The following is a 25,321-nucleotide window of genomic DNA, read 5'->3' as shown; positions in this document are numbered from 1 at the left end:
ACTAACATAGTTATGCATGAATCTTCATTTATGTCCGTAACACCAAAATTCGTTGAAAAGTGACAGGTTGATCTCTTACAATAATTTACCACCTGAGAAAAAATATGTCGTTCAGTTTTCAAAAAGTCCTACTTAATTGTCAAACTTAGTGAAATACCCGTTAGTCACCTTTCAGGATTGCTGCTTAGATTATTGCTTTGGACATGTCAAAAAAATTTTAAAAAAACAGTTTTTTCCAAAATTACTTGGACTTGGAGCTGACACTGATTGATTTAATAAATATTTTGGCACAACCAGAATATATTTAGTAGCAAGCAAAAGAAATTATCCTTAAACCAGTATTTTTAAAATGGGTAATTTATAGCTACAAAGACTTCACCACTTCTATTTTCCTGAAAGATTAACAGCCAATTAGATGCTGACTAAACACAGTGAAATGTTGATTGGAGGCTTTAACTTATACTTTATCTAATGGGAAAGCCTGCTGTGCTGTCCCAGGCAGTCTGGGGAAAAAAAAAGACGTGTCAAATATTTGTTTCACCAAATGCAGGGCTTAAAAGTCACTGGAATTCTTGGATTCCCTAGCAGGGGTAGAGAGGGCTATCACGGATTCTTAATTCTCTAAGAAAACATGAAAAACATGTGGCTCCTAATTGGCCTTAGACAAAGGTAAAAGACTAAACAGAGTAGTTGTATTTAGGTAGAAAAGTGTTAAATTAGTTATGCAAACATCCTGCCACAATCGTTTTAAGATTCTTCTAATGCAATCTCAAGCTTCGAATAACAATTATAATTTAAAATATATCATCTTACTCTAGTTAGTATAGTTTGATAATCATGACATTTTACGTCTTTCATTATATGATAGTTCTAAATAACTAACATTTATTCACTTTCTTTTAGTTTTATGCCCATGTACTGGAAAACAAATACTGTGGAAAATATTATAATTTCCCTTGCTTATATCAGAAAAATATACAAACAGTTTAGAATATAGGGCAGATTTTTTGTGCTTGTCGTGGGGCCATACCTGGTGGTACCAAGATCTTACTCTTGGTACTGTAGTCAGGAATAACTCCTGCTGGGGTACAGGGGACCATATAGAATTCTGGAGATCTCTTGCAAGGGAAGTGTACTGTCCACTCTGCTGTATGTCTCCAGCTCCAAGAAGATTTTTCTCTTTTTAATGTATGCAGACTCACAAGTCTCAGAGCGAAGGACAAATTAAGATAGAACATAACTGGAAATGAAAGAACATGCAGGAATCCATTGCTCAAAGTCCAAGTTAAAGATTCTGAAGTAATAAAAAAAACAAATGACAGTGAGTCAGGAAATACTTCCTAAAAGTAATAATGGTGGTAATGGTGGCAGCATTATGACATAACACTATTGAGAGCTCATTCTTTGTTAGATTATTTATACTCAATTACTCTACATAAATCACAGTTAATACAACAGTACGGGGGAATTATTTCCATTCTGCAGTTGAGGAAACAATGTCACTAAAAATCAAATATTGTCCCCAGGGTCATAGCAACAGGGATAGACTTCCGAGTAGCAGATCCACTGAGCTGAAAGTCAAATTCAAACCTGCAGTATAGTTTTCATAATGAGAAAATCATGAGAAATAAGGATTTAAATAAGGAAATAAATAATCATGGGCCCTAGATTAATCTATTAGAATATTGCATGTGAGTCATGGATGTCATAGAAGTCATGCTAGTGTTAAACATTAGAAAAAAATGATTAAAGGGTCTGTGGAAATAGTTAAATTTTACTTCTTTTCATGTGAATAGTATAATATCATGATATATTTTAAAGCAGTATACCTAGATATAGTAGCTTGCTGTTAGAAATTGGAATCTGTATCTGGGAGTAAGTTTTTTGTTTTGTTTTGTTTTGTTTTTGCTTTTTGGGTCACACCCGCAGTGCTCAGGGGTTACTCCTATCTCTGGACTCGGGAATTACTCCTGGCATTGCTAGGGGGACCAAATGGGATGTGAGGGATCGAACCCAGTTTGGCCACATGCAAGGGAAATGCTCTACCCACTATTGCTCCTTGGAGAAAATTTGAAATTAGATATAGGAAACTGGAAATTACTGCACTGAAGTCATAAAATCACCAATGAGAGAGTAAAGTCATTAAAAAGTCCCATAATGTAGCTATGAAACAGAAAAAATCATTGAGTGTTTAGGTAGAGGAAGATGAGCCAGTGAAGAATTCAGAGTTAAAATGGCCAGTTAAGAAAGATACAAAAGAGGGGTTGGAGCAATAGCACAGAAGGTAGGGCGTTTGCCTTGCACGAGGCCAACCCGGGTTTTAATCCCAGCATCCCATATGGTCCCCTGAGCACATCCAGGAGTAATTCCTGATTGCAGAGCCAGGAGTAACCCCTGAGCATCGCCAGGAGTGACCCAAAAAACGAAAAAAAAAAAAAAAGAAAGATACAAAAGAAAGATTTCAAATATTCAGATAATATACTCTCAAAGTTTGAGAGAGTATGAGTATCACTCTAGGTCAAGTACAATAAGGAATAAAAATAAATTACTTAACATAATATTTAATAGCTCTTAATAACAGTCTATAAAAATTTTTAATCTTTATCAATTTCAGAAAAAAAAAATGAGAAAATTCAGACCTTAGTGGTAACTTAGTAACTTAGTAGATAACTTAGTGGTGACTTAGTAACTTGCTAAAAGGGACATCAGTAAAAGGTTAATTGCTTTATGTGTGTGTGCTTTTGTTAAGGGTTAAAAATGGTTTCAGCAACAAATGATCTATTTAGAGCTTACTTTATTTATTTATTTATTTATTTAGATTTATATATTCGTACCTAGGAATCAGCTTAACTAAGATAGAGAAGGGAGCACCAAATAAAGGGTGTTAGGAGGATCCTCCCAGGATGGGAGAAGCATGCTGAAAGTAGACTATAGACCAAACATAATTGCCCCTCAATGCTTCTTTTGCAAACCACAGCACCCAAATGGAGAGAGAGAACAAAAGGGAATGCCCTGCCACAGAAGGAGGGTGGGACAGGGTGAGGGATGGGGGGTGGGAGGGATACTGAGATCTGGGATGGTGGAAAATGGGCACTGGTGGAGGGATGAGTACTTGATCATTATATAATTGAAACCCAAGCACAAAAATGTGTAAATCTACAACTGTACCTCATGGTGTTTCACTAATAAAAATTTTTTAAAAAATGAAGCTGATCAAGGTGTAACGATAGAAAACAACACAATGATAATCCACTGGAAATCATTATTAGGGGCAGGGGTGAAGGGGTGAGAATGTTTGCCATATATGTTGCTGTTATAAAAAGGATTGTAGAGAGCCATAATATAGCTATGCTGTACTAATAGAAGATTTTTTCAGAGCTGTATTCTAATTATTATAATTTTGAAAGTAAAATATGGCATATTTTCAAAAAAATGAAGCTGAGGAATGATAACATGGACATTCCTTAAAAGCTAGGATGAACTCCCTTTTGACTCAGCAACACCACTTCTGGGAATATACCTTGGGGACCCAAAAACACACAGCAGAAACACCATCTGCACGCCTGCAGCACTATTCACAATAGCCAGAATATGGAAATAACCCAGCTGCCCAAGATCTTTATTGGATAAAGAAAATACTGTACATCTACACAATGGAATACTATGTAGCTGTTAGGAAGAATGAAGTCATGAAATTTGTTTATAAATGGACTGTGTTTGAGAGTATCATGTTGAGTGAAATGAGTCAGAAGTAGAGGGACAGGTATAGAATGACTGCCTTCATTTGTGGGATCACTGTCACTATCCTCCCATTGTTCATCAATTTTCTCGAGTGGGCCCAGTAACGTCTTCGTTGTGAGACTTTGTTGTTACTGTGTTTGGCATATCGAATACGTCATGGGTAGCTTGCCAGGCTTTGCCGTGCAGGTGAGATACTCTCGGTAGCTTGCCGGGCTCTCCGAAAGGAATGGAGGAATCGAACTTGGGTCGACCCTGTTGACTGTATGCAAGGCAAATGCCCTACCTGCTGTGCTATCACTCCAGCCCATTTGTGGGATATAAAAAAGATATTTACATATTTATAGATATAGATAGATATCTCTATAGAGAGATATATCTCTATATGTATACACATGTGTGCATAAACAAGTACATATATATGTATATACATATACATGTACATATATCTGAATATAAAGGTAAAGGTAAAGGTAAAGGCCCCCCATTGATTGTCGATTTGCTCGAGCAGGCCCAGGAATGTCTCCATTGGAGACTTTGTTGTTACTGTGTCTGGCATATCGAATACTCTCGGTAGCTTGCCGGGCTCTCCGAGAGGGGCGGAGGAATCGAACTCGGGTCGGCCATGTTGGCTGCATGCAAGGCAAATGCCCTGCCGCTGTGCTATCGCTCCAGCCCTTAAAGGTAAAGGCCCTCCCATTGATCGTCGATTTGCTCGAGCGGGCCCAGTAACGTCTCCATTGGAGACTTTGTTGTTACTGTGTCTGGCATATCAAATACTCTCGGTAGCTTGCCGGGCTCTCCGAGAGGGGCGGAGGAATCGAACTCGGGTCGGCCATGTTGGCCGCTTGTAAGGCGAACACCCTACCCTCTGTGTTATCGCTCCAGCCCTGAATATATCTGAATATATGTACATATATCTGAATATATGTACATATATTGAATATATGTATATATATGCACATATATGTACATGTATATACATATATGTTCATATGTATATACACGTGTATACATGTATATGTGTATATACATATATGTGCATATATGTATGTGCTCAGTTATGTATGCATGTATATACATATACATGTATATATAGATATGCACATATATATGTGTGTATATACATTAATGTGTGTGTGTGTATATATATATATATATATATAGTATGAGACCAATATCCAAGGTGAGGGTAAACAGTAACCAGGAGGATAGGTCAATGGTTGGTAGCTTGCCACAAAAGTGGGGGGGAGGGTGAAAGGCATAGGTAAAAAGATATACCTGATAACCTTTCATTATCTGTATTGCAAACCATAAGGCCCAAAAGGAGGCAGAGAAAGAGAGCGAGCAAGGGAGAGAGAGAGAGAGAGAGAGAGAGAGAGAGAGAGAAGAGAGAAGAGAGAAGTGCCTGCAGTAGTGGCCTAGTGGCAGGCAGTGGGATGGGTTGGGGAGGACGAGAGGGAAACTGGGCCCATTGGTGGTGGGAAAAGTACATTGGTGAAGAGACAGGTGTTGGAGCATTATATGACTAAAACCCAATCATAAAAACTTTATGAATGTGTATATCTCTGCAATTCTATTTAACTTTTTTTTAAAAAATTAAGTGGATCAGGGTGTAGAAGATATGCATGTGCATCATATATAAACAACAAACCAGGCTCATTCTAAATTAGAGCATTTGGCACTAATCCAAGTAAATGCTCTCAAATGAGGTCCTAGACTTTTCAGAACTTCTTTACAGTCTTTAATATTGCATGTTATTTTTTTTTTTTGCATAGCCTCTCCACTTCTCAATCTCATACTTTCCACTTTCAGGGACCTAAAATATCATAATTCCCCTCACTTCCCTCCCCTCCCCTCGTCCCTCATGACAATGACCAGTATTTTTCTTCTAGGAATTTCTACTACTTAGTAAGTATTGCCTTTTAAATGAAATGGATGTTTACTTATCACATATGTTGTAAATATATCTCCATGTAAAACAAACCATATAAAATAAATTATCAGCTAAAAATTTTTCTCTGAGGTAATTTGAAACCAAAGTTAGATTTGGCTGAAGTTCCAGAGATCTAGTTTTCTTTAACCTAAAAATATGTAGTAGTTGAATTCCACAGAAGGATTTGGCAATACAGTAATACATTTCTAACCAGGGTCTAATTTCTAGCTATTACCAGTGGTTTATGGTCAAAGTATTACAGTCAGCACATTGTAAAAGATATTTGGGAGAGTAGTTTTGATAGTGCCAAACTTAAATTGAAATTTCATTCCTGGTAGCCTATCTGCATACATCTCTAAGGGCACCCCAGATCTGGTACTGCAGTAAACACAAACAAAGGAGGAATTAGAGTAGGAAAGCAATCTCCAGTTCTGGTTTGTTTATAAACTGGCTCTCTCCTTTACTTGCGCAAACAAACCAACTTGCAATCAGAAGGGGTGCTGCCCAAAGAAAGGAGAGAAACTGAAGCTATCTCACAATGTAATAAACTAAAAAATGTAGCATTCATAAACCGTGTTTTAAGTCTATAATTTGTGCTAGAAGGCCCTTAGGAGGATAGTCCCTTTATACAGCTGATTGACCTTGATGGGCTCCATAATTGAGCCTTTTCTCTTCTTCCTGCTACACTGTGTCTAGAGATATCTGATGATCACTTCCTTTCCAAGCTCTTCTCTAATAAATACATAATTAATTAAAAACAAAAACCATCACCACAGAGGAGCCTGTCAAGCACCTAACATACTAGATAAGAGTGATAGAAACATAGGTAAAATATGGATCCTGACCATTGCCAGTTTTGGAAGAAAATAATAGTAATTTTTGAGTTTACATAAAAGAGGTACTATGAGGTGGGGGGTATTAAAGGATATAAAATACAAAATTCAATTCATGGAATCAGAGAAGACGAAAACAAAAACAACTGGGTATTAAAGAGTACAGCAGAATTTCACATAACATACAACAAACAACTATGTAGTACAGAATTTTGTCATTTATTTATAATTCTGGTATTTCATTGCACAGAAAAAAAGTGGAGCTTTCCAAACTAGTTTTTTGATTATTTCCCCCATTCCTCCCCACTCACCAGGAGCTTAGGAATCTGGAACTTGGCTGTACTCAGGGCTTAATTCTGACTCTGTGTTCTGGGATCATTCCTGGCAAAACATTGATGATCAGATGAAGTGCCAGAGTTTGAACATAAGTCAGTTTGTGAGAGCAAGCACCTTATTTATTCTCTGCAAAGGCTCTCAGGCTTCCAGAGTAAAGATTACTTGAAAACTAGCAAGTGGAAAGTGCAGAGTAGCATGTCAGATAAGCATTAGCATGAAAATTAGTGGTCTTATGAAGTTGCCAGTATTAGAAAAGCATTATTTTTTTTCTTTATAAGATCTGCACCAATTTCCCTGAAAAGATTAGCTCAATGATGTAAATAATGTTATTACAGAACAACAAACCTTCACTTCACAACAAACCTTAAACTGACTCACTTTTGAGTTCTTTGTCCATGAAGCTATAACTCATACTTTGTAAACTCAGATCAACTTATAATTAATAATAATAATAATAGTTCACTTATAAGATACACTTATCTAACAATTCAAAACTGAGAAAGAAGATCAAATTCTAATTGAGCATATTAATAAGATGATCATCAAAGTTTGGTCCATGGGCCTAACCTATGGGCTATTTTTATAAATAAGCTTTTATTAAAAAAACACAATAGTTTAACAACTGTTTTTATATCACTGAGACAGAAATTGGGCACTTGGGACAAATATAATATGGTTCTAAAGTCTTTGCTATTTGAACATTTAAAATAAGTTTTCTAAATCCAGTGTTAGACTATAAAAGCATTTAATAACAGATTATACATTATAAATATTCTCACACATAGGGAGTTAGCACTAACTGCATAAGTGGACAAGTGGAAATAATTATTTATTTTAATCCTAACATGTTTACATTATTTAAGTTGCTAAGATGCTATAGTAATTATTTTCATAATCTAATAAATTTTATTCTACCCCCTTTTTATCATAACACTTTGTTTACCAAATTAATCATACTCAGTTTTTTCAGGTCATCAATGTTCCAACACCAATCCCACCACCAGCATAATCTTTCCTCTATCAATGTCCTAAGTTTCCCACCCACCATCCAGCCTGACCCATTGCAGGCACAAACATAGTTTCTCCATATTGGTTGTACAAAACAAAGACAAATTAATTTATAAAACATGTTAATTTATAAAATATAAAATAAAAGTCCATTTTTGATCATTGTTTTCTCTTTCAATGGTGTCACTAAAGTTTGAGGATTTACTCGGCTGATTGTTGCTAGTTGAGCTTCAGCTCATTGAGCTTGGTGGGCTGTGCAGCTTTCCCATCAGATTTTCTGTGATCCTACTGGGTCGACAATACTAAAATATGAAGGTGCCCATGGCTGTATGTTCCAGGAATAATCGAGTTGAAACGGTTTAGTGGCTTGGCAATTTGATAAGGTTCAGTTGTGGAGATGGGCCTTTTCTATGTTAAAGTGTCAGGTGAGGCTGCAAGTTGCTGTGCATTCAGGCAGAAAGGGGAATCTGCCTTCCCCGTTTCAAGTAGACCCGACAGTAGTGAGCCCTGACTTGTCTGCCTTGGAAGATACAGTGACATCATGTTCTCATGATTATTTGTGGAACTGGGTTGTATCTATGCTGGCAAGGTGGGTTATTGGTTGATGGATTTCCTGAAGGCAGGTGTGGAGTGAGAATAAGGGCAATGTGCTGACTGCCATTCAGAGAACACTCCAGAGTTTTCAGCCCAGAGACTAGCCCCATTTGGGAAAATTCAGCTGTTCATCACCCTTTCTGAAATCAGTTGGGGAGCTGTGCCATTTTTGTGTTTAGGGGTGAGACTGCAGGCTCCTGTGCCTTCAGGCAGAAAGGGGAAATCTGTCTGTCCCAGTTCCGATAAGGGCCCAGAGTTGTCAGCCTCAACTAGTCTACATAGGAATATTCAGCAGCATCATGCTCTTTTTTTGTGATTCTCAGCTAATGAATTTGCTTATCTAGTTATTATATATCACTTGATCACTTGATCACTAGACATCCATTTTCTCATCAATTTGCTCGAGCTGGCACCAGTAATGTCTCCATCCATCCCTCTCACACGCCAGTGTAGCCCAATGGCATCTGCTCATTCTAGGAACACGAAGAAACTCAAACCGTTCAGGGTCTTGACGAAAAAGTCTAACCATCTCATAGGTGGGCAGCCACACAATCATTTGACGTCCCGTGGAATCCAGTCAGTAACGGCTCTAGTCCAGCAGCCATCTCCAAATCTCATTACGTGTCCAGCCCATCTGTTTTTCGATGCCTTGGCAAACGAGACAACGTCCCTGATTCATCATCGTTTACAGAGGTCGGAACTCCATATTTTTCTCTTTTTTGAGTCAAGAGTGATACTCCAAGCATAGCTCTTTCAATTGTCTTTGGGAAACACAACTAGTGTTCTCATCCTGTTTTCATAGGGCCCAGGTCTCTGAGGTATATGTTAATGCAGGAAGAACAGTGGAATAGAAGAGACGTGTGCGGAGCCGGAGGTTCTTCGTCCTCTTAGCTATTTCTTCAACACTCTTGAAGGTGTTCCAAGCCACTCTTTTCCTCCTGCACAACTCAGGTGCCACGTCATCTGTCATGTTGACTTCTCGATGTAGCTACACATAACTGTTGCACTCAGAGATGTTTGTCCCGTTGAGAGCAAATGGAACGTCAGGAACGAGACCATTTCTCATAAACTTTGTCATCATGAGATTTAACTATAGTCCAACCTTTTCACAATCATGGTAGAAGTCAGTCAGCATTTGTGGCCCTTGGCTGATATTTGGCGTTATTAGAATGATATCATCAGCGAAATGGAGGTGGTGTACTTGCCAACCGTCTATCTTTACTCCCATTCCTTCCCATTCCAGTCATCACATGACATTCTCAAGAGTGGCACTGAAGAGTTTCAGCGAAATGGTATCACCCTGCTGAACCCCTCTCTTGACTTCAATGATGAGCTCCCTGTAGAATGGTGAGATCCTGGTAGTGAATCCACAATATAGCTCATGGAGGATCCTGGTGTATTGAGTTTGAATGCCCTGATTGACTAGGGTCTTGATGACTGCTTCAGTCTCAAAAATATCAAAGGCCTTCTTTAAATCAATGAATGTTAGATAGAGTGGCATCTTGAACTCCTGAGAAACCTGAATGAGCTTGGTTATCATGTGGATATGGTCGATTGTGCTGAATCCTTTTTGAAACCCAGCTAGCTTGCATGTTTGTCCTTCATCTAGTGTTCTGCCAATCCTATTCAGGATAACTTGAGTGAACAACTTGTAGACAACAGACAACAGGCAGATTGGGCGATAGTTGACAATGTCATGGATGTCTCCCTTCTTGTACAGTAGTACAGTCCTGTTGGTTTTCCAATGGAACAGAAACTTGCATTCAGAGAGGTAGCGTGTAAAGGGCTGAGCCAGTGTATTGATTGATGAGAACCGATGGCATGTTCTTCAGCTGTCTGGGTCTGACCTTGTCTGTGCCGGGTTCTGTTTGCTTCTTTACCGATGAAATGGCGCTTTGGACTTCAGAAGGAAAAACATTGGGAACGACATATCCACCCTGCGGAATTTGGTATGTGGGCAGGTGGACGTGGCTATTGAAGAGATCAGAGTAGAAGTCATGGATACTTTTCTCCATTGCCCTTCTGGAAGAGGTGATAGATCCATCAGGACGTTGGAGAAAAGTCAGCTTGGTTTGTAGTTGGCAAAGGGCAGGAGGGCATTGTGAATGCTTGTCTCGACTTCGCTGCATCTGCCAACACTGCTGCACTTCTCCTTTGAGGTCGTCCTTGATTGCTTCTCTGCACTGCTTTGCGAGCTACGACATTCGCTTGCGGTTACCTGAGGCTTGCGTCAAGCCACATTGGCAAATGAGCTCGAGAGTTTTCGAAAAAAGGTATCTTTTTGTGGCTATCTCTCTCTTGGCATTCTTCCCGCAGTTATGGAGGTGATGAACCAGTTGATCCTATTCCTCTTTAATGTTGTCAATGATGGCATCTTCCCATGTTGCCACAATAGTGCCAAAGAGCTCCCATTTGGTGGTCATTCTGGGAGTTCTCTTCCTAAACTTTGCAACCCTTTCTCCCTGCTCTGTGAAGTAGTATTTTGCACGAAGAAGACGGTGGTCTGATCCCGTTTGGAATTTTGTGACAGCAGCAACATCGGTCAGGCAAAACCATCGATTGAATATGATGTGATCAATTTTGTTGTGGAACTGTCCACCAGGAGACTCCAATGTCCAACGTTTATATTCAGCCTTCTGGAATTGTGAGTTACCATGTATGGTCTTCGTCGACATGATAAGCTCAGACAGTCTCTCACCCTGTTTGTTCCATTCTAGGCCACGGGTCCCAATGTGGAGTTCTTTGGCCAATCTTCTCGGTCCTATCTTGGCATTAAAATCACCGACAATGATCTTGTAGATGGTGTGGTCTTCTTTATAGAACTTCTCCAGCTCCATGTAGAACTTCTCAATTTCTCCCTCATCATAATTGGATGTTGGTTCATAGACAACAAAGATAGAAACTGCCTGCAGTGAGCCACTTCTGTTCAAGTGTAATTATCTGATTCAGGTTGTTAGGCATTCAAATGAATCAATGTTTATGGCCAAGTTTGTATTGACAAGGATACCAACAACATCGATGCATCTTTTGTCGCATGTTCCATGGAAGAGTTCTTCCCCTGTGTCGAAAACAGCATGATGTGATTGATGTCTTCTCATCTTGGTCAGACCAATGATGTTGTACTTGATCTTTCATGCGTGCACCATCAGGTCCTCGATGGATGGATGTATCTGATGCCAACATATGTGCATTGAAAATGCAGACAGTCATTTTTGTCCTTCTTGTTATTGGCAGCCTAGTTCGGCCTTGAGATTTTATCACCCGCTTCTTCCTCATCCTTCTTAATGCTGCCATATTGGTGGCTCTTACAGGGTCAGGAGAATGAGACCCATTGTATTTACTGGTTTTGACATATTGAATACACCACAGATAGCTTGCCAGGCTCTGCCGTGCCGGCGGGGCATTCTCGGTAGCTTGCCAGGCTTTCCGAGAGGGATAGAGGCATTTAGGGCAGCCTCTAATCGTCCTTGCAGGTGTTCCCGTGGTTCAAACCATATTTGAACACCATCAAATATGGTGTGGTAATGTTGTATTAAGTGTTTTATGATATGTCTGTTGCCAGGTTCGTTAAACCTGGAGTTCAAAGTCACAGACTTCCACTTCTCTGGTTCTGTGGGGCTTCACTCATGCTTGAGTCTTGGCCCAAGTGTCTGGAAAGCATCCTGGAGCATGGAGGTGGCTGGGTAGTGGAGGTAGTGGAGGTCTGCCAGCTGCTGGGAGCAGGCAGAGGATCTCTCTTTCCGGGTTCATTGAGCTTGGAGTCAAGGTCACAGAGTTCTGCTTCCCTGGTTCTGTGGGGCTTCACTCATGTGTGAGTCTCAGCCCTTAATATTATATATACATATACATATGTATATATAATATAACCTAGACGAAAGCAAAATATAATTTTAAGATTTCTTTTCTTCTATAAACTTTCTATGTCCTAATGAATTTAATCTTAAATATATTCTTTATTGACACATATGGGAAAACTGTTTCATGAAATGCATACAATTAATTGTAGCCAGGCTGGAGCGGTAGGGCATTTGCCTTGTGCACAGCCAGACTGGCCAAGCCGGGTTCGATTCCTCCACCACTCTCTGAAAGCCCGGCAAGCTACTGAGAGTATCTCGCCCACATGGCAAAGCCTGGCAAGCTACCCATGACGTATTCGATATGCCAAACAAGAAATCTCATAATGGAAACGTTTTGGGCCCACTCAAGCAAATCAATGAACAATGGGAGACAGTGACAGTGACAATTCTAGCTAATATAAATATAAACAACTTATTTATAGGAGATAGTGAAGTATTAGTTGTATTTTTATTTATAGTTCTGGTCTAGAGTTATCCTAGTTTCAAAAATGCAAGCTGATTAGTAATTGCTTATATATCTTTACTTTTCTAGATGAGAGAAAGTATACAAAAGTTAAAGACAGGCACTTTGTTCTAACTTAGGTTTGTTTGTTTGTTTGTTTGTTTGTTTGGGATAGGACACATACAACTGTGCTCAGAGCTTCCTCCTCACTCTTTGATTAAGAACCATTCCTGGTGCTGCTCAGCTGACCATATGTGATAGTCGGTACTGAAACCTAATTGGCTGCATCCACAGTAAATGTCCTACCTGTTTATCTCTCTGGGTAGTGCTGTAATAGACCTGATCTTTTTTGATTTGAGTATTTGGGGTTTGTTAGGGGGCCAAACCTGGCAGTGCTTAGGGCCACTTGTTTCTACACTTAGAAATTATTCGTAGTACGGTTGGGGGAGCACACTGGATGTTGGAAACCGAATCTGGTTGACCGTATGCAAGGTATATACCCTACCAGTCGGACTATCTATCCAGCTCCTTATAGTAGTTAAAAATGTGTTTAGGGCTTGTAAGGAATTTCCCTTGCATGTGCCCAACCCAAGTTCAATCCTTAACATCCCATATGATCCGTAGTCTCCCAGGAGTGATTCATGAGTGCAGAGCCAAGAATTAGCCCTGACTACAGCTGGTTGTGTCCCCAAAATAAGCAGCAACAACAAAAAATATAGGATTGATGCTGGGATACAATATAATCACATGGATAGATGTAAGGCAACATATCTTAAGTGTACCTGGAGGTTGGGTAACAGCATAGGGAAAAGTCTTCAGAGCTCTCCAGAATAAGCTCATTTGAATAATATATCATGATTCACTGTGGAGATTATTTCTAGTAATTTAATACCTGGCTTTGGAGAAAGTATCATCATCAGTAAAGAGAAGCTCAGAATATGAGAGGTCCAAAAGCAAAGTTTTAAAACAATTTAAATAACTTAAAGTATAGAGAAGATGGGCTAGAGCGATAGCACAGTGGTAGGGCGTTTGCTTTCCACGCAGCCAACATGGCCAACCCGAGTTCGATTCCTTCGCCCCTCTTGGAGAGCCCGGCAAGCTACTGAGAGTATCTAGCCCACACAGCAAAGCCTGTCAAACTACCCGTGACATACTTGATATGCCAAACACCGTAACAACAAGTCTCATGATGGAGACGTTACTGGGCCTGCTCGAGCAAATTGATGAACAACGGGAGGATCGTGACCATGACCATAGAGAAGAGAACAGAGAAGAAAAGAAATAGTTGCCAGAATAGGTTGAAGTAAGGAACAGAGAGGGACATAGAGGGGCCCATGAGTCAAGGTCCTTGGGTAAATGTGATGTAGACTAGTGGCATAACTAGTTATCCAAACCACAATAACAGCCACACAGGAAGCATGAGATCTAAACTATAATAACCAAATTTAAAAACTTGCTGCTAAAGAGTCAAACTGAGGTGTGGGAGGGAACCTGGAGATACTGATGGACAGAAGCTGATTCTGGTGGTGGTATTCATGCTGAAACATTGTATGTCAAAAACTTAACTTGGAATAATTTCCTAAACCGTAGAACTTTAATCACTGTCAATGTCACTGTCCTCCTGTTGTTCATCGATTTGCTTGAGCGGGCACCAGTAATGTTTCCATTGTGAGACTTGTTGTTACTGTTTTTGGCATATTGAATACACCACAGGGAGCTTTTCAGGCTCTGCAGTGTGAGCGGAATACTCTCGGTAGCTTGCCAGACTCTCCAAGAGGGATGGAGGAATCGAACCCGGGTCAGCCGCAAGCAAGGCAAATGCCCTACCCTGTGCTGTGCTATTTCTCCAGAGCTCTAATAAAACTTTTTTAAACTTAAATAATATATTTTCTAAGAAATGATGTAAATATATGAATTTGATCAGGTGCTTTTAAAAAAGGGGTTAACAATTTTATAGAAGACTTCAAAAGCGTGTAAAGAAAATAGTTTAAAATAAAAGCAGTTGCTCTCTGGAGTTAGACCGCTTGCATGCAAGTAAAACTTCTGGATCAAATATTTGCCAATAATTTAGCCTTCAGAAAATCATTCAACTATTTTAAGTTTCCAAGTCTTTGAAAGATAGAGTACATAATTTTCTGGGATGATTCCATAAAGAAATCACTGTCACTGTCCTCCCATTGTTCATCGATTTGCTTGAGCAGGCCCAGTAACGTCTCCATTGTGACAATTGTTACTGTGTTTGGCATATTGAATACGTCATGGGTAGCTTGCTAGGCTTTACCGTGTGAGCGAGATACTATCGGTAGCTTGCCGGGCTCTCTGAGAGGGGCGGAGGAATCAAACTCGGGTCGGTCATGGTGGCCTCTACCCACTGTGCTATTGCTCCAGCACCATAAAGAAATAATTAATTGATATTAAGTGTGAGACACAGCACTTGTTTTGTAATGAGTACTCATTGTTCTCTTGATTACTGAGAACAGTTCTACTCTTTTTCTTTTTTTCCTTTTTTTGGGGGGAGGGAGTTCATACCCAGCAATGCACAGGGGTTACTCCTAGCTCTGCACACAGGAATTGCCCCTGGCGGTGCTCAGGGAACCATATGGGATGCTGGGAATTGAACCCTGGTTGACCACATGCAAGGCAAATGCCCTACCCACTTTGCTATTGCTCCAGTTCTGCCAATTCTACTCTTGGCATGAAATATTATAGTGTTTTACCACAGAAAATGCTATTACACAAATGGAGTGCTGTGAATAGTTTTTAAATTAATTTTATAAGTTCCTCTTTAAATGTAGGAGAATAAATACATAGATTATCTCTGCAATGTCTAATTTTTCTTTTAATAACTTGTTATTTAAAATTATACTGATGGTCATAGTCTGCTCATTACTGAATTAGTAGTATAGTGAATTGAAATCAGTAGGTTATAATTTTCAAAACCGCCTCCCAAATACATTAGTTTTGATTTTGAAAAAAGTAAGATATAACTTAATTTTTTTCTTGCAAAAACCACTGTAACCTAGAACTGAACAATGACTTAGGGCATTATTCATATTTCAAATAAATTAAGTATGATACTCACTACTGGTGTATATGGCTGTTCTCTATTAGATTAAGAGAAGTATGTTTACTCCTAGCTTACTAAGGAATTTTATACTTTTTAATTTTGAATTAACACATCATTTATATTATTATTCTTTGATTAGGTTTTTTACATCCAAAGATTTTAGTATAATATTTTAGTTATTAATGTAAATATTTAAACAATATCTTAATGAATGTGTTATAATAAAAACAATAAGATAAAATGCTGTTATAGATCTATTCACATTTTACCATTTACATTTTCTTAATACTCTTAACTCTTACTAAATTTTACATTTGTTGGTTTTGCCTATTTCTTGAAAACTCTAAGATTCATTGGCACAGAATTTTTCCTCCCATTGTTCATTGATTTGCTCCAGCAGGCCCAGTAATGTCTCCATTGTGAGACTTGCTGTTACTGTGTTTGGCATATGAATACCTCACGGGTAGCTTGCCAGGCTTTGCCCTATGGGCGAGATACTCTCGGTAGCTTGCCAGGCTCTCGGAGAGGTGGAGAGGAATCGAACCCGGGTCAGCCGCATGCAAGGCAAATGCCCTACCTGCTGTGCTATCGCTCCAGGCCGCTATATAAGCACAGAATAAAATTTACTGTTGTATATATTTTGGCTTTGTTTATGGGAAGCTTTATTGTCCACAGATTGACATATGCTGAGGTGCGTTGGCATTGGGCAGATGCCTCCATATGTACACAACTATAAGAAGTCTGATTTTGCCTTTCTGTGGCGGGGGCCGAGGAGGATGAGACAGATGTGATAACCAGGGTGATATTCAGGCCGTGCTGGTTCTGGCCTGGAACGTCAGGAGCTAAGACGGCTCTTGGGGGTGTGCGGGGAGGAGGTGGAGGCCGCGAGTCCAGTAGGCCTGCCGGGAAGGCCTTCTGTACCACATCTTCCCACGAGCATCTGAGATCCCCTGAGGCCAGGTGAAAACCCAGGCGCAGGCAGCCTTACTACATTCATCGTCCTTTTGACCAGCTCTAGGTGGTCTGGGTCCATGGGAACAGAGCTGTGACTGCTCAGGGCTGTTTCCTCATCCTCGCTGTCTAACAGTGGGTCTGACCAAAGAAGCCCCAAGGTCTGGATCCGATTTTGAATATCAGCAACAACATCTTCATCCTCCACTGGAACCAGCTCCGCTTTCTCTGGTTCCGGCTCTTGGTTCAGGGGCTGGTAACCGGAGCCAGTTGGGCGAGGCCCAGTGTCCGCCTCCTCTTACCCAGCACCGCTCTGCTCCATTTTCCTCTGCCTTCCATGTTGCCCTGCTGTGGCCCCAGCTCCTCAGTCTAGAAAGATAAACTCAGGACCCACGGTGTCTCCTGCTAGGACTGCAGCTGCCAGTTGGCCAGGGGCCACTTGGAGTGGTGGCCACAGACCTGCAATTTCACTTCCAGCCCTGCAATGTATTTTAGATGCCAGAACTGAAAACTTATTTATGTAAATGAGAATAGACAGTATGCTATAAATGATTTAAATTTCTTTTTAAAAGTAGTTAAATCATATAGCTATCAATCTTCACAAATGGACTTTTCTTGAATCATTTTTAATAATCATTCAATTTCGGATACATTTATTTCTAATAACTTATTTATAATAATCCCTCTTATCATTTCTATAAGTTCTGTTGGAGCAAGTAATACGGAATGAATTTGTTATATGTCTGCCAAGGGGATGGGTTTGGGGATGGGAGAGAACTTGGGTTCAGTGTTGGTGGGATTGGTGTTGGGACATTGTATGCCTGAAACTATTATATTATGAATAACTTTATAAATCATGAACCCTTAGTAAATTATTTCAAACTTTAGATAAAGATGTATTGATGTGTTCACTAGATCTTTTACTATTATAAATCAAAGACTCTAACTTCAAGTAAATTTCTTCTGAAGATGCTGTAAACACTTTCAGTGAAACACATGCAGATATAGTAGTTCTTCTATATATATAGACATTTGATATTTATTTAAATTGTCACATCTTCATCATTGAGACTTATTAAAATGACAGTATTACAAAACCCTAAAATTTTTCATGTAAAGAAAACCTAATGCTATGGTATGAAAATTAAAAAAAATGAAAATATGTAGATTGTTGCATTTAAGTAGAATAACAACATTTTAGTTCTAATAGTCTTACTTTGTTGCTCCCAACCAGCCAGATTCATGTTTTTATTTCTCCTTTTCCTTTTTAACTGCAACAAGAAAAAAATAAGAATATCTAATTCAGCACAAGATTGATCAAGAGGGCCCAAAATACAACATATTTAAAAATTTCTCTGCTTGATTAAATTTCAGCATATGTATTTTGTATCATATACCAAAATAGTTTTTAAATAAAAATAAGCTGTTTTTAAATATTTATGAATCATGTGAGCACTCAATCAAGTAACTTGGTATCTCATATATAATGTTTGTGGTGACCTAGAATATTCTTCAACATTTTATTAAATTTATCTTTAATAATATTTAGAAAATATCAATTTAAATTTCATTTACTTTTAAATCATTTTTATTCCTCTGTATGCATAAATGTCTTAAACTTTTAAAGTAAGATTTCTATGTTGATATTTCTTAATCTAAGTCCACTTAAGTAAGATTTAACATCTATAATCAGATATGAAAATTATATAGTATGAGCTATCTAATAAAAAAACATAAACAAATCATGCAACACAAAAGCAAAGAGCATAGGAATCACCCAACACTGAACACAGTAGATATCACTGTTTATAAATCTATAGCACTCATAGTCAACATTTGGTTGAAGACTTCTATATTCAAGAGAAGTGAGCTGACATTGATTCTACAGGACCAGGGAAGCATAAATCTGTCCTTGGTAACGATTTGCTTAAATAGTTGAGGTCTAGATAGTCATTCCAGTTTTTTATCTTTTTTAGACCAGATCCTGGGATTTTATAGAAATGGATCTGATTAAGTGTCTAGGAAAAATCATACAATTAAAAAAAGGAAAACTTTTATAGTTTCACCACCAAGAAATAAACACTTAGGAAACAGATTTGTATATTTCTTATTAAGCATCTTCCTACAAGAAATAAAAAACTAAGTCAGCTCTATCCTGAATATTTGGACAAACATTCTTTAGGGACTGGCCAAGATCAACACATATTCCTGGACTGCTAAAGTGATTTCATAACCCATCAATTGGCCTTGCATCTGAGTTGGTTGCAAATCTCATCAGTTACTCATTCTCAGGAGTGAACTTTTCATTCAGTATGAACTTTATTTAGATTGGATACATATGAAAAAGGGTTTGATGAAATTATAATCCTTTGCAACAGTTACTTTCATTATGCAAAGAATATTTAGTGCATAATGAATACTTGCATTATAACTAATTTAAAAAGTTTGGGGAACAACTTCTCATTCCTTATGGAAAACTAATTTGCAAAAAATAAGGTATATACAACTTTAATATTTAACTAATTTTTCTGTAACTAAGAAAGGTCTACAGAGGTCTAAGAGTATGTTCCTTAGGCCAACCACAATTTCTCAATTTCCTTAAGAACATGTAGATTTACTGATGATAATCTTAAATTTAACAAGATTCTCAATAATTTAAATACATATCATAGTTTGACAATCCTGTTCTAATCAAGTGACTTTTCATTACTTTACAGAAACAGAAAGTAGTTTCTATTTCCTCACAACAAGAAATTTCTTAATTTTGATTTAATGTTCCAAGAAACTTTTGACTTATGTTCCATGAAAGCTAACATAATAACTCTGTATACAATGTCGTCACTTGATTTTGTTGAAATCTAACTCTAAGCCTTTGGCTTAATGTTCCAAGAAGGCTAACATAACTCTTTATATCATGCCTTTACATAATTTCGTTGATGATAGGGAGGGCAGTTTCTTTTTTTGGTGGGGAGAAAAACCTTTGCAAAAGCACTGCTCTGTTTACAAAGGATATTCTAATATCCTTTCATCTCTTTTGATGCCATTGGTTCCTACTGGATGATATCATTACAGGAACAGTGGAAGCTGAGAGGAAGAGATTGAAGAGGATGGCTAAGTATTCTGGAATTAAGAAGGGTCAGCACTCCTGGGCACACACAGATACCACAGGGGCTCTACTACTGAGAAAATTATGGGGAGAGTAGGTCATCAGCAATAAATGCCAAAACTCTTGCTGCTTCTGTTTATCCAACAGAAAAAAAGCTGTGAGACTCACAAATGTTACCACAGGAATCCACTTCAATGATAATGACTGTAATTTGAGTGTCAAATAAAAGTATTTTCTTAAGCCTATAATAATGCATTGTTTCTTTTTATGATCATCTGGAAACACAATGTCATATAGAATGTCAATATGTAAGCCTTTCCTTTGTATTGTAATGTGAGGCTATCCACTGTTATTTGCAGTTTGAAAAAATAAGAGTATGTATTCTCTCAAATTTAGCTTTAAAATAGGATTCAATGAGATGAATAAGCAGACATTTATTTTGAGTAAGTCTCACTTCCAGTATTTTGTTTTCCTTTTTAAAATTACAGTTTAGGAACCATGATAGCAATATTATTAAAGTTTATGGTATTGATATATGAAGTTAATGCACCACACACACCAAAATGCTTCAGCTGACACATCCCTATATTACTGCTAGGTTTCACTTTCTTTCTCCAATTGCTACCCATTATTGTTTCGGGTTCTGAGTTTTGTAATCCAGAACAAGGGTTTGTCTTCAATTGATACTGTTTCGGTTTTTTTTAAACTCCTAAAGCAAACAGGTAAATATTGATCACTTGATCACTTGACTTCTCCTTAATCATCGATTTGCTCGAGCAGGTGCCAGTAACGTCTCCATTTGTCCCTGTCTCATGCTAGTGTAGACCAATAGTGTCTGTTCATTCGAGGAACATGAAGAGCCTCAAACTGGTCGTTCAGGGTCTTGACAAAGAAGTCTGACCATCTGGTAGGTGGGTGGTCAAGCGGTCTTTTGATGTCCCGTGGAATCCAGTTGGTAACAGCTCTAGTCCAGCAGTCGTCTCCAAATGTCATTACGAGTCCAGCCCATCTGATTTTCAACACCTTGGCAAACGAGACAGGATTTCTGATTCTTGACTGTCGACGGAGGTCAGAACTCCAGATTCTTTCTCTCATTTGAGTGAAACGTGATACTCCAAGCATAGCTCTTAAGATTCCTCTTTGGGAGACCCGAATAGCGTTCTCATCCTGTTTTCATAGGGCCCAGGTCTCTGAGGCATATGTTAATGCAAGAAGAAGAACAGTGGAGTCGAAGAGATGTGCCTGGTACCGGAGCTTCTTTGTCCTCTTAGTTATTTCTTCGACACTCTTGAAGGCGTTCCAAGCCGCTCTCTTCCTCCTGTGCAACTCAAGTGCCAGGTTATTTGTCATGTTGACTTCTCAACCTAGGTACACATAACTGTTGCATTTGGAGATGGTTGTTCCATTGATAGCGAATGGAACATCAGGAACGAGGCTGTTTCTCATAAACATTGTCTTCATAAAATTCAGCTGTAGTCCAACCTTTCCACACTCATGGTCGAAGTCGGCCAGCATTTGAGCCGCTTGGCTAATGTTTGGTGTTATTAGAACAATGTCATCAGCAATGCGAAGGTGTTATGTTGCTGACCATCTATCTTCACTCCCATTCCTTTCCATTCCAGTCATTGCATGATTTTCTCGATGGTGGCACTGAAGAGTTTTGGTGAAGTGGTATCACCCTGCTGAACCCCTCTCTTGATATCAATGATCAATTCTTTGAAAAATGGTGATATCCTGGTAGTGAATTCGTAATACAGTTCACGGAGGATCATGAAGTATTGCCCTGATTGGCTAGGGCTACGATGACCACTTCCATCTCAACAGAATCAAAGGCCTTCTTTAAATCAATGAACGTTAGACAGAGTGGCATCTTGAACTCCCAAGAAACCTCAATGAGCTTGGTTATCGTGTGGATATGGTAGATGGTGTTGAATCCTTTTCGGAACCTGGCTTGCTTGCATGATTGTCCTTCATCTAGTGTTCAGCCAATCCTATTCAGAATGATTTGAGTGAACAGCTTGTAGATGACAGACAATAGGCAGATCGGGCGATAGTTGCCAATGTCATGGATATCCCCCTTGTTTTTAAGTAGTACAGTCCTGCTGGTTTTCCACTGGGATGGAACTTTGCAGTCAGACAGGTAGCGTGTGAAGAGCTGGGCCAGTGTAGTGATGAGTACTGATGGCAGGTTCTTCAGGTGTTCGGGTATGACCTTGTCTGGGCCAGGTGATTTTCATTTCTTTATAGACGAAATGGCGTGTTGGATTTCAGAAGGAAGAACATTGGGAACAACATATCTATCCTGTGGAATTTGATATGTGGGCAGGAGGACGTGGCTAGTGAAGAGATCTGAGTAGAAGTCATGGATAATCTTCTCCATTGCCGTTCTGGAAGATGTGATAGATCCATCAGAATGTCGGAGGGCAGTCATCTTGGTCTTGTAGTTGGTTAAGGACAGGCAGGCATTACAAATGCTTTTCCTGGCTTCTGCCGCACCTACTAGCACTTCTGCTCTTCTCTCTTTGAGGTCTTCCTTAATTGCATCATTTTGAAGAAAGACAAAAAATGATTGTCTGTTCTTTCTATGCACATATGCTAGTATCAGATGCATCCATCAAGGACCTGATGGTACAAGCGCAAAAGATCAAGTACAACACCATTGGTCTGACTGAGATGAGAAGGCATCAATCACATCACGCCATCTTCGACACAGAAGAAGAACTGTTCCTTGGAACATGCGATAAAAGAGACATCAGAGGCATCGGTATCCTTGTCAACACGAACTTGGCCATGAGCAGTGATTCATTCGAATGCCTAACAACCTGAATCAGATTATTATACTTGAATAGATGTGGCTCACAGCCAGCCGTTTCTATCTTTGTTATCTACACACCAATCCAATTATGATGAAGGTGAAATTGAGAAGTTCTACATGGAGCTGGAGAAGTTCTATAAAGAAGACCAGACCTTCAAGATCATTGTTGGTGATTTTAATGCCAAGATAGGACCAAGAAGATCAGCCAAAGAACTCCACATAGGGACCCATGGCCTAGAATGGAACAAACAGGGTGAGAAACTGTCTGAGTTCATCATGTCGACCAAGACCATCCATGGTAACTCACAGTTCCAGAAGGCCGACTCTAAACATTGGACATGGGAGTCTCCCAGTGGACGGTTCCACAACAAAATTGATCACATCATATTCAATCGATGGTTTTGCCTGACCGATGTTGCTGTTGTCACAAAATTCCAAACAGAATCAGACCACCGTCTCCTTCATGCAAAACTCTACTTAACAGAGCGGGGAGAAAGGGCTGCAAAGTTTAAGAAGAGAATTCCCGGTATGACCACCAACTGGGAGCTCTTTGGCTCTGTTGCAGCAACATGGGAAGATGCAGTTGTTGACAACATTGACGAGGAATTCGATCAACTGGTTCAGCGCCTCCATGTTTGTGCGAAGAATGCCAAGAGAGAGATAGCCACAAAAAAAAAAGGCCTGTCTTTGAAAACTCTTGAGCTTATTTGCCAACGTGGTTTGACGCATGCCTCAGGCAACTACAAGTGAATGTCCGAAAAGTACATTGAGCTACTGGGAAATGAGGTCACATGATTTATTTAGTCAAAAAATACTAAACTGTAAGTATCCACAAAATAAGAGTCAGAATTGTGGAGGTTTTTAAGTGAATAGTAAGGCAGTATCTACACACAATCACTACATAACAATAATTGCCAAAAGAAATGAGGAAAAGTAAAATAAAACAAGACAGTGCTGAGATAGTTATTTATTAGATTAGAAGTTAAGGAAAGTTGTTATTTAACTTATGATTTAGACTATATGATCTGCAAATTACATCATCTCTTTTGATCTAAAATTAGCTCTACAGGGGCTGGAACGATAGTACAACAAGTAGGGGGTTTGTTTTGCACATGGCCGACCCAGGTTTAATCCCTGGCATCTCATTTAGTCCCCCAAGCACCGCCAGGAGTAACTCCTAAGTGCAGAACCAGGAGTAATCCCTGAGCATTGCTGGGTGTGACCCCAAAAAGTAAAATAAAATAAAAATAAAAATAAAATAAAATTGGCTTTACATTAAAATGTATTTTTGAGGAAGATTAAATATTTTCTGTACATAAAAATTATAAAAATAAAAATGTTTGTTCCTATCAGTAATATTGTACTAGGACATACATATGCTCCTTTAGAATTTTTGTTCTATCATGACAAGCTTGGATAATTGTGATCAGATGCATGACCCAGAGTCTAAAGATACTCTCTGAACCTTTACAGAATTTTGTCTGTTCTTGACTAGAGATAAGCAGAACTCAGGAAGAAGGGAATAAGATTCCACCTAGAAGGAAGAACATGCCCAGAATGAAGGAAAGGGGAGGATAGAGGGCGAGAATAATGAGGAAGGGTGGAATAGACAGAAGGAGGAAGAATCATCAAATATATTTTCTTTGGAATTACAGTCAACTTCTTTGCTATATAATGTGATGTTTCCTTTTTCGATTTTATGTATGACTGAACAACAGTGTATGTTTTCTTTTGTTCAGTGAAATAAATCAAAAGTCTTTATATTATCCAGAATGAAAACAAGAAGCTTTATGAAATAATTGAAAATGTTATATATGTTGCATATTTGGCTGATTTTCTCATATTGTACTTGTAAGGACTTTATTCTGCTTGGCATATAAAATTCTGAATTTCTTACATATTCATTCTGGAAAGAGACTATGAAACTAATATTTAGTATTTGGGGGGGGTCATGTCCAGTAATGTTCAGAACTTGCTCTTAGCATGGTGATGGGTCCGGGAGAGGAGGTGGTTTTGTGGTCCCAGTAGTTTTGGGGGTCCGTGCCATTGTGTTATCTCTCCACTCGCCCTACCTCAACTTGGGAGTATTTTAGTTCAAACTATTTGAAATAACATAGTCTCTTGTGAAGGAGCCATCCATAACAGCTTCTTTATATCAGTATATCCTTGACACCATGCATCAGTGCCAACTCCTGATGGCCTGTTTAAAGTAATGCATAAGAAAACTGAATTGATAATAACAGCATATTCAGCACATCATATAAATGTTTGTTTTTATTGTTGTTAGTATACTGGGCACATTGTCAAAATTAATGGGCAATTCATTTGAAGTCTGAAACTTTGAGCAATAAGTAAAGGAAGTTAATTGATTTATAATAGCATATATACACAGGGCCTTTTGTGCAGCTGAAAATTGGTTGAGGAAAATTTGTGTAAGCATGGTTCTAACCAGGAAATACATTAAATACTTAAAGTTGAAGAAAGATTCTAAATGTGAACTGAGACAACTTCATTATATTTCAGCATAGTATAGCAAGCATAGTAAAACTGAGTACTGGCAATAAATAAAGAATTTTACATTTTGTTTTGAATTTTGTGACTTTCAAATGATTAAGTACTTTTAGCTACCTTTGTTTAG

The 25,321-nt window shown here is 38.8% G+C and overlaps 1 pseudogene; it reads right to left on the bottom strand.

Moving 5' to 3' along the window:
- Nucleotides 1-1,502: 1,502 nt before the first annotated feature.
- Nucleotides 1,503-22,570, bottom strand: LOC130028607 (male-enhanced antigen 1-like; annotated as a pseudogene).
- Nucleotides 22,571-25,321: the final 2,751 nt, after the last annotated feature.

This window comes from Sorex fumeus, unplaced genomic scaffold (assembly GCF_029834395.1).
Source record: "Sorex fumeus unplaced genomic scaffold, SorFum_2.1 ptg000003l, whole genome shotgun sequence".
Classification (NCBI taxonomy): Eukaryota; Metazoa; Chordata; class Mammalia; order Eulipotyphla; family Soricidae; genus Sorex; species Sorex fumeus.
The sequence above is the reverse complement of the archived record's forward strand: the minus strand, read 5'-3'. Positions and strand labels throughout refer to the sequence as shown.